At 44.4% G+C, this 11,460-nt stretch overlaps 1 protein-coding gene across 1 annotated transcript in view; it reads right to left on the bottom strand.

The window, feature by feature from the left end:
* adgrb3 (adhesion G protein-coupled receptor B3) overlaps nucleotides 1–11,460 on the bottom strand; it is a 127,641-nt gene that overhangs the window by 84,580 nt on the left and 31,601 nt on the right.

The raw sequence follows: 11,460 nt of genomic DNA, 5'->3' as shown, positions 1-11,460 counted from the left end.
AGCATGAACCTGCATGACCACCGACATGTTGGATTAAAAAACACCGGTTGCATTGAATATAATGGACGTGGGTCAAAGGCTCAATGGAAGGTATTAGTTTATGCATCTGGCTAAGAGACCACAGCGGCATCACCTTCACCCTTTGGGGCGAACAGAACATCTGCTCGAGAGGGCAGGCGAGCAGAGCTGGGTTCACAGCTCATCAGTCCGCTCGGCACCTTTAAATGGGTCACCATACTCCACACTCTCCAAGGCCACACACACACACACACACAGCTGGCAAAAAATTATCGATGGCGGCTGCATAATGGCCTCGGAGCCACACTGACAAAATGGATGTGGCAGGCCGCTAACGCAAACAGACTGAAGGTTGGTTTTGAAAAAGAAAAGGAAAAAGAGAAGAGAAGGAGGGAGGACCTTATCTGTCTTCTGGTGTTATGCCAGCATCTCCTGCAGGATCCGGCCCAGTCGGGCTGGTATTGCGAGTTTGTGTAAATGAAGCATGAAATGACTTATCAGTGATGGGCCGCTTGTTTGGAGCAGGCGCCAGGCTGCCGTGAGCGGAGCGTATTGAAAATTAATCGCTTCTTAATGCGCGTATCTCGGGCGCACGCCACCGCAAAGCCGCCCGTCGTTATTAGGTGCAATTAGCCGTCCAACGTCCCTCCACCGCTCTGCGTTCGCCGTGGGTACAGAACAGAACTGATTATTATGATATGCGCTTAAGTCATGGTGCTCGGAAACGTGTAGGGGAGCGGTCGGGGGAAGGGCCGACTTCCTACAAAACATCCCATCCAATGAAAATCATGCATTCATGCCTGTGATAGATGAGAAAATTGTGCCCCTAAGAGGCAATACTGGGGCATGGCATACAAAGCACACCCACCGCTATATCTCATATTTTTTCCCTATTTGGCGTGACATAAAAGGGATGGAGGGTACGTTTTAAAGAGCCTCCTCCAGAGCGATGTCCGCCGGTGTGACATTAAGAAAGATTGAGGTGCTTTATCGTCCTAGCGCCATGGCCTCCGTCCTTTCTGGTGTCCCCGGTAGCAGGTACGCGCGTCCAGAATGGGCTGGGAGGGGGTTGGTGGGGACTCGTGGGGGGAGCTGGGGGCTTTTAGGCTCATACGCTCCGCGTGCAATAACTGCCCATGAAGAGCCCGTCAGACCTATTGTAGACACGACAACATTACTGTCAGAGACCTCCTGGATAGAGTGCGGCGTGCTTAAAACAGCGCTATCCACACGTCAGGTTCCTGTTCCTGAAATGTCAAAGACAGTGGCAGTACTGCGGCCGTGTGTGGGCCTCACGGCAGAATCACTGAAAACATAACAAACAGGGGGGAAGCCCTGGCTTAAAGCAAGAGTCAAAAGGCCGCGGGCAGAACGGTGCCAAGGCTAATTGCTTCTTCTATCTCTGACATTGGTCCGCAGTCTTTACCTAAGACAACATGGTCTCAAGTCCAAAGATTGATCACTGGTGCTCACCTGACCACAAATCACCACATCCTGTTCCAGCATTTCTACTTCCTTCCCTGATCAGACCTGGCCCCTCGCTCACCATCTGTACCATCAGCTGGGAGGAATGTCTTAACTGATACGTGCACTGTAAATAAGGTAGCTGCAATGAGACCAAAAGCACCATTCTCATGGTTTTCAGCGGGTTTGCTCAGTTTCTTGGAGAGGGGCAGATTTAATGCGCTTCTCTATGCAAAATGTACCCATATGCATATATTTTTCACACTAATCAGCAAAGTGTAAAAACGCTGTCTCCTTGGGAGATCGCCTCTCCTAATCTAATTAAAATGTATTAAAGTATGCAAAAGTTCAAGGACATGAAATGAGTGCAATTTCCATCCCTCCAGTTTGGGAATTTTTTTTTTACATTTCTGAAGGAGCCATGTGTCCTTACTAATATCAAAGACTTAAAACCATTTTTAGTTCTCCTTCTATCAAGCATTGCTGCAAAAAAATTATTTTCAGTCTGGATAACTGGTTTAACAGATGGACGGAAGGACAGATGAACAAACAGACAGGCAATAGATTCTTTTGATAGAAACTTTCTATTCTTGCTTTTCAAAACGCCTGACAGAGTGAGTGATTAATCTTCCATCATTTTATGAAATATCCTTAAAAATGTAATAGGGTTTGCTTGTAAGGTCTAAAAATAAATGTATACAATAATAATAATAACAACATGTCTAAGATAGCAGATTTAGGGCATACAGGTCATAAAGTACCATTATAAATCAGATTATGCTAGTTAGCGAACAACAATTTCTGTTGTTTATGTTTGAAGGATGCACTCTGTGAGCAGATGGCAGAGCACTTTGGAAGTTGCTCTGGCTAAGAGTGTCTGCTAAATGCCCCAAAATGTAAGATGTAAACAATCTTAATCCGTTTCTGAAATAACTGACTCTGCTTTTTGAGTTTCCCTCCTGAGTGAAAAAAGACGCTCGTGTCGGCTTGCTGTCCAACTCTGACCACAAAAAGCTTTTTTTGCTGACTTAACCATGCATACACACAATATTAGCTGGCCTACACGCCAGGCGGCTCTGTTGTATGGGTTCACAAGGGTGGGGGCGTGTTGGTTTAAGCAGTTTATATTTGGGATGTCAGCCTTCATATACTGTACGTAGAAGAGGGGAGACAAAACAGTATTGCTCCTATAGCAGTTCTGGTCGCTTCTGTGGTCAGACACCTTCACAAGGTGTGTCCATTGAAAAATGTCATTGAGTAAACACACTGACTTCTCTTAGCAGTGATCTATTAATATCGATCTGTTTTAGCATCTCCACGCTTTTGGATGAAATATGCCATCCAATAAACTAGTAATGAATGTAACAATCAATACCAAGATATTGATTTCAAATGATTTCGATTGTGTTAACTAGCCCCATTTGCTGTTATTTACCATTAACCAAGATAGCATCATTTGCATGTTTTCCACCCCCACCCACTCAGAGTACTCTTGTTGATCTTGTATGCCTGTCAACTTCAGCCCATTCACTAGGGACTCACCAGATCCATTCAGACTGCCAGGCCACAGTTAAGCCATTCCTAACATCATCTCCATCTAGATGGGTTCACCATCGGGGTTCAGATGCCACAGGAAGATTACAGCCCCAATTATCTCACACTTGGAGCTGCTTCTTACTGCCTTTGATTATGACGGCAACATCCTTTGTATCTCATTTGCCCTGTATAAGTGCAGCGTCCACGACTAAACGTTTCTCTTCATCTCAACTCTCTTCGTTCCTGTTTCCTGTTTCTTATCATTCCGACGTGGCATCTCCCTATGATTTTGCACCGTTTGATCCGATCACCTGCTGCCTGCTTTCATGTCTCGACATCCCACAGAATCCGCTGGCTACCAATAAAATACGTGCAATGGAAGTGTGGCACGCACAATGAGCTGTTCATAAAGGGAAACCATGTGGAGGTTGACTGGTCCAGTGTGGCTGTAAGGGAAACTAGCGGTGAACATATCGCTGATCCCTAACAGCAGGCGATGGTAATGAGGTTTGTAGTCCGTCACTGTTGCTGTATAGATCTATGCTCATTGGTGCATTGGTACCTACGACGTACATAAGTGTCGGTTACGAGTAATGTCTTAGGAGTTCTACAAGTTCTAGAACCCTTGTCCCCTATAGAACTTGATTACGTCAGTTCTGAGACTCTTGTCTCTACTAACATTCAACGGGTACTTAGCAGAATTAAGAGAACGGGTTGGAAATGGTCAAAAAACCGCTGCAAGCCTTCTTGGTAATCGTGAAAGTTAAACACCACTCTCCTTTGCAAATAAGCTAGAGTACAATTGGCTAGTCCCTATGATTCAAATCACAGTTTAACGTAACAACCCCCCCCCCTCCCCACACTCCCCCCACCAGTCATGTCCGCCACCACCAAACCTCAGTTCCCTTCACACATCTAAAAGAAGCACATTTAGTTTATGAAACTGCACTAATTATTGCAGTTCCAGTCTGCTCTCCCCTGTTGCGTGAGCCCAGGGGACAGACCGAATCTTGCACTGCTTGCCAGAAGTCATGTTTAGCCATGCATTTCCCAAGACGAAATCTGAGCCCGGCCATCGATTCCTTGGGAAAATGCAAGGCACACAAGGTCCATTCCCACTTTTCGAGGGAGCCTTCCAATACTGTCAGCAGCAGACAGCAAATAACCCCTATATGAATATTGGACTTTCTAAAGCTAGTCCAAAAGAGGCCAAGAAGTAGCCAATGAGGCTGAAGCAAAAACTCATTCTTACTCCAAATCAGTAAGATAAACTTGTAATTATATCTGCCTCTGTGAACTAACTATGTCACTGAAACACTGTAAGATTGCCAGAAAAAAAATCTAAAACATTAAGTGCCGTGCTATTAGCAAAATTTACCGAAGACGTAATGTAGCGCGAAGATAGCTCGCCGTAGCAACCACTCTGCTCCGCCGCTAGTTATGGAAGTTGGCAGGGGGCCTATTTTAAGTAAGTAGGTCAAACTGGATGTGGGTGCGATTCCCACAGCTGACTAGTCTTGTAATTCAGTCACATCTAAACACTTCAACACTTTTTAAGTAGGTCTCCAGATAGTCTCAATCCACTAAATGCTATTAGGCATATTCATCTTACTGTTCTTACAGTCGGGGGATAAGGCAGGAAATGATGCAACACAAGTCTTCAGCATAAAGCATCACCTGCACTTCCTCCAATTACAGAATGAAAGGTAAAAGCATTATACACTTGAATGAACACTTTACCGAGGAAAACAATATAGCAAGCACATCCAAGTCTCTTTCCCAGAACCGACATTTAAAGCATAAACAACATTATGCTGATTCTTAATTTTGCAAAAGTGCCACAAAACAGAAGATTGCATGACTTCGTACGACACTTATGGCCCTAGTCATCTTCTGATTAAAAGCCGAAGACAAGTCAGAGTCATATTGCTATCACCTGGACTGCAACATTTTCAGGGGTTGCTTTTTTCAGATATAGCATCTTGGATATCACATTGGATGTTTTGGCTAGAAATATTTTCCTTCCCTTAAAAAAGCCTGTAAAAGACTCCAAACATGTAAACAGGCCTGGTTAATGAGTGCAGGCACACTGGCAAATCAAGTTAATGCAAAATGTAACATTTCTTCTTGGCAAGATCAGTACTTGGGATGCCTCAGTGCATCCAACAGAGGGGGGGGAAAGACCCTTCACTATGGATCTGATCAATAATGCATCCTCCATGTTGCTCCACTTTTTTTTCCCAGTGATTTGCTCCATTTCCCAGCATGCTCAGCAAGACGCGCCTGGCACGCCGTCCCAATCAGTGTCAACCTCAGATCCCCACACAGGCCAATCAGCCTTTGCCGTTTGTCCCGGGCCCCTTCTTTAAAACACACCCGAAGCTTTAACACACACTCCACACACGTCGCGTCTGGGACACGCGAGAGTCTGTGTATAAAGAAGCTTCCACAGGGACTCCAGCTGAAGACAAATCAATTGGTGTGCACGTCCATCCTCCCTTTGCTTTTGCCTCTGTCTCTTTTAAGCCTCTGTTCTCTACCCTTGCTTCCTTACAAAATCATCGCCTGGCTCCTCTCTTCCATCTCCAGGCTGGTTTTGTGATTCGATGGATTAATAATGCTCCCTAAAAATTGCAACGCAGGGGACTATGGATCAAACCACAACTGTCACGCCTTAATCTTTGAAATTAAAGTTGAGTGGGGACAGAGATAGCTAGATAGAGAGAGAGAAAAAGGAGAATCATACCAAAATACAATGCACTCCCTTGCTGATATCGGAGAGCAACACTTTCTTTTCCCATAAAAAGTTCATAAAAAAAAAAAGTTCATTTATTTGAGTTTGTTTTGTTGTGAATCTCACTATGAGATGCTAGTAACTTTCCGTTCAGTTTTAATTAGATGTTTGCAAGGTTCCTTTCTTTCACAACAGCGCAGTCGCACACATATGCTTTGTGCAGAGACCACCTCCGAGGATACTTTACAGTTCACTTTATACTTTACATTTTTACTTTACACTTCACTTTATGCTTTAGAGAGAATATTGGCAAAATATTTTGCAAAGTTACTTCATAATTAAATCAAAGGCATTTTCCCCCCTGCAACGTTTGAGTGTTACTAAGCAACCAGCTTCAAGAATGTGCAATCTGCCGCAGGAAAGTGAATCCTCGTCAGATGAAGGTGTACTGGCGTCTTCCTCAGGCAGACGGGTTAGCAGCAAAGATCGGGCTCTTTTACAAAAAAAGGGGGGGGGGGGCGTTTAGCTGTTGATGGGTTTAAGGTTTGGTTGTGGGGTTTTGTTTAGTTTTTTCGCTGCTGTTCCGTTCGAGAGAGCCCATTCGATTGAGAGGAGACGGCACAGGAGAGGACGGGACAGTGTGACTTGAATGGAGATTAGCTGGACTGGCCCACAGGCATCCAGGAGGGGACAGATGGGCAGACGCGGAGGATGGGGGGACTGAGGTCCAGTGTATGGGAGAAGAGATGAGATTAGCTGTGTCCCTGTCTCTCCGTCTCTCTCGCACACATGCAGAGGCGTGTACACACACACGCAGAGTGTAGGGATTAAAATACCATTGACACGGACAGACAAAGACATCGTGAGGAGAAAATGAGTGGTTTACCACACCGGGGAAAATGACGGCTGTACAGCTTTGTGCGGCCATGAAAGAGAAACAGAATGGAAAGGTAGGGGGTGTTCATTAAGGATAGGCTACCACCCAGCGATTAAACGTACAACAGAACAGGCTCAGACGTAATGGACAGAATCCACCGATACTGGCTTCGCAATTCTGCCGCAGGACCGACATTGTGTCACATGTGTGTTTGAGACACTTTGGGTGTAAATGTTATGGAGACTGTCAACAAGCCCAGGATGACTCACTCTCTGTGTTTCCTTTATTAACCACCAACAGACATGCTGCACAAACAAAAAAATACATTACAATAAACAAAAACAATAAATGATTAATTAATTTAATAAATAAACTTTTAGTTTCACATGTTTACATGTGCTTAAGGCTAAGCTAACAAGGCTAAGCTAACATGACTAAGTTAACAAGCGACAAATGGACTAAGGCGAGGAACATTTGGTTTCCTAAACATGCCAAACTAAAGAACTAAAAACTGAGCCCATAGACCAGCGTTTCTCAACCGGGGTGTCGCGGCACCCTGGGGTGCCGTCTGTCTTCATCGGGGGTGCCGTCAAAATATTCTGATGTGAAATAAAAAACTATAGTTTTAAAAATTGAAGTTATTATACGCTTTAAAAATCATTAAAGTGTATTTCATATGACCAGATCTCTCAAGTTTGGTGGGCGTGAGCTTTTTTTCAGGCGGGGGGGATTGGAATCTGTCGCGATGGTTAGTGTAGTGTGTGTGTGTGTGTGTGTGTGTGTGTGTGTGTGTGTGTGTGTGTGTGTGTGGTTGGGGAGCGGGCTGGCTAAAGTCTACCAAGAAACAGCGCGATCTATATTCTGATTGGTTCAACCTGTTATAATATACAACCGATGGATTGGCTGAATATGCTGCGGTGTGCGGCGATTAGATTATTTAAAAAATAAATTAATAATAATAATATTCAAGCGTGAGAAATTCCATGTGTGGCGTGAGAGCGTGAGTCTCATGCTCAAAGCTGTAACGTTGCATAAGCAACGGAGCGAGGAGACGGACACAAACGCTGAGATGAGCGAGATTTAATAAAGGGAATACCAAAATCAGGGTCGAGAAGGAATGCATGGGTCAAATCATCGAGGGAGTCAGAACAAGAAACACTGAGCGACATAACTGGACACTGGGAAAACAAAACACGGGTAAAACGCAGAGCTAATGAAACAAACAGATAACACAGGGCGAATGAGTAGCGATGACAAGACGTACTTACAAACAGGAATGACTAGCATAAACACAGCAACACGAAGGCATGGAAGGAACAAAGCACAAACCGTCTGAGCAGACAAACAAAACCATGGATACTAGACAGGGGGAATACTGAGACTTTTATACAATGACATTTAACGAGGGACAGGTGATAACAATGACACGGGGGCGTGGCAATACACAAGGGAATCACAAGATAAACGAGTGGGGCGGGAACCACAGGCACGGGACACAGACATGAGGGAACTCGGAGTGACAGCTACGAGAGGGGGGCATGGTCATACGTGACAAAAGCGTGCATATGACCTGCATATGACCAAGGTCAGCACGTGATTACGCAGGTTTCCCACTGACTGTAAGTCACATTTATCTGCTCTCTGTCTTAATAATCACTTTTTTGTGTTATGTTGGCCGGGAGATGGTTGCAGAGAGTATGTTTTCAGGGTTGCCAACGCTCACGCATTGAGCATGAGACACACGCATTTGACCGTTTTCACACACTCTCACGGCACACTTCCGATATCTCACATCCGAAAAAAAAATCTTGTTTATTTATCTGATCCATATCTATGATTCAATGAGTTACTAGTTCGCTCTGGCGCCAACCACCCGCGATCGATAGATTGAGATATAATACTTAATTTGTGTCCATTTTACGTTCACACCCCCCGTCAACAACTTACGTCTCCACCCCCACCCCCCCCCCCCCCCCCCCACCCCACAAGCCTGTGTTTTTAACGCATTGTAAACTGGGGTGCCTTAAAATTTTGCATGCATATAAAGGGTGCCACAACTGAAAAAAGGTTGAGAAACACTGCCATAGACCATTGTTGTGTTTGTAAATGTAGATGATGTGTTTTGTGGGAGGAGCTTAACTGGTGACAGCATCACAGTGTCAGGTGAAGTTATGCAGGTGTGTCTGCTACTGGAGCTACTCGAAAGGTTTTTCCGCAGAAGACTGGCTGTCATGCTCGTTCTATTGTGATCAACAGGTTCATCTCCCAGATGTTACATGTCAATCTAAAAAATCTCCATGCAGATCCTATCAGCCCGAGAGAATTTGTAGAGAAGTACCACTCTAATGTCTTCTGGGTTTGAAAGACACTAGAGGCGTCTGTGGGCAAGTCCAAAATGAATAGGGTATAAATGAGCTAAATGGCTGAAAAGTTTTTCACTGCTTCACTGCTATCCAGGAATTCCAGGACATTCATTTAATTTTGGAAAGCAGCATTACAACATTAGTAAATTCTGTATTACACTAAAAATAGCAAAGATACCTTATCTGAATTTTTTTCCCACAGCAAGTGAATTTTTGGCAGTAGGATGCTAGCTAGCATTACTGCTAGTTCATCATCAGCTCACTAACCAATCAGCACTCGGTAGCAGAAACATCAACATCCTATATCATGGATCACGGCAGTTTCACTCAACCTGCTCCCGCTGTTTTTCTGCCACCACAATGCATGCACATCTGCAAGAAATATCACCATGATGTCCTCTCCAAATTGCCCTATGGCGTGAGAACCGTGACATCACACCGAGGGAAACCATAACAGGAGAGTACCGTAGCTATTATTGCATGCTACGGTACTTGGTGTTAACCTCTTGGTGTTAACCTTCAACGTTCCTTCCATTTTTTCTTACCCTCCTTGGTATTTTTTTTCCAATATATATATTATATTTCTGTCATGTTTCACATGGAGTAACAAACAAGTTTTCAATCTCGCCTCATCTATGGGTTGTTCCAATAGCCCACTTAACACCGACCTGTCCTGGTTCCTCAACATTCTACACAGACCTCGTTAATCGTCCGGGGCGATATCTGAGCACGCGTGACTCCTCGTGCTCTCGTGTCAGAGGTGGGCAAAATGTAGCATTAAGAGTCTTGCCCAAAAAACTCTTTTTGGTGTTTACCTTGTATTAATATTGACAAGCCTGACCTAGAGATCGAACTTGCATTCAGGTCAGTTGTCTTCACCCAAAGTATTAGCCATATACACATGGGGAAAATTACTAATGACGCACACACACACACACACACACTGCTGTTTTTCTTTGTAGAAGAAGTGAGAGCACTGACAGAATCTGCCAACTCTCCACACTATACCCTACAACACAGTATTGTGTGTGTGTGTGTGTGTGTGTGTGTGTGTGTGTGTGTGTGTGTGTGTGTGTGTGTGTGTGTGTGTGTGTGTGCGTGTGTGTGTATGCGTGAGTGAGTAAGTGCGCCTGTGTGTGCTGTGCCCTAGCGTGTCTAGTTCATTTCAGTTCAGGCAGCGGAGGAAGACTCATGACAACGCCACCCACTCTCCTCTGCTTCTTGACAGCTCTCTGCATGACAGATAACAGAGACGTGAGGCGCAGCTGAATGGTGAAGCCACTCCATGCTGCACCTCCTCATCCAAAATGCGAGTCGCCCCACCCCCACCGAGCCGCAGCACTTGCTAAATAAAGAACCTCGCCCCCTTCTGGTTCTGTGTGCTTGATTGTGCTGGGTGATCACCTCTTTCAGAGGGACTTGCTTCGTCCTAACATGACAGCCTGTCACCCTGAGTCTGCAGATAGCCTCTGTCTCCATGGCCAACCCCCCCCAGACCATTAATCTAAATTAGCGCCCTGACAAAGTGTCAAAACACAGTATGAAAAAATTACGTATGCTCTTGAGAAAGCCATCCATTATTATACATCAAGCAACAAAGACAGGAGATAGAAGATGAAAGAGAAGATTAAAGAAATAAAAACACCTATAATCATGATAAATAAAACACTCTAAACATCAAATCATTTTCAATTTGTGGGGAATTATCTCTCGGGCTCTTAAAATGTGAAGGAGCTTCTGAAGGCTGATGTTCAACTGCTCCAGCTGGACTTAAATACATTTGTTTCTAAGGATGACAATATCAATACTCAAATTTTCATGGCTGTTTAAAAACATTGAATGTGATACAGGCATATTTCATAACCTATATTCAGTCTCAGTTAACAAACCGACAGATGAAACCAAACATATTTACCATTTGTAAGACGACTTGCATAAGCTTAATTGTCTGCCATATGTTATTCAGTTGGTCGACACTCACTAAATCTTTCATCATATCAATAGCAGTATGAGGGCTGTATGCAATTATAATTTAATACCAGCACTATCAAAACTTTCTAATAAAACAAACGGTTTGCTTTTGACATTGGTCTCTGCACTATAAACATCGATCCCGCCTCTGCCAGACATAAATCTGTCACCCCGAGTCCACAGATCACTCAAATCAAAACGCTGCTTGTAGTCACAACGTGTCTCGAAAAATTATCATCATCAACACAAAGATCTAAAGCTCTAAAAAAAAGAAACCTGGAACCCAGATGGACTGGAACCCAGATGGACTGGAACCCAGATCGTACGCTGTCTGGTTAAACTTTGGTCAGCTTCCTTGAACGCGGTACAGAGCGAGACGGTTGTGCGTGTGGGACGCTGACTGGGCTCCCTTCTCCAGCACTTCCACTTCTTCCAGTTCCCAGAGTCGCACTGATTAAGGGCCAGAGAAACATCACTGCAAGTACTGCCAGGCACTT

The sequence above is a fragment of the Brachyhypopomus gauderio genome, chromosome 1 (assembly GCF_052324685.1).
Source record: "Brachyhypopomus gauderio isolate BG-103 chromosome 1, BGAUD_0.2, whole genome shotgun sequence".
Lineage (NCBI taxonomy): Eukaryota > Metazoa > Chordata > Actinopteri > Gymnotiformes > Hypopomidae > Brachyhypopomus > Brachyhypopomus gauderio.
The sequence above is the reverse complement of the archived record's forward strand: the minus strand, read 5'-3'. Positions and strand labels throughout refer to the sequence as shown.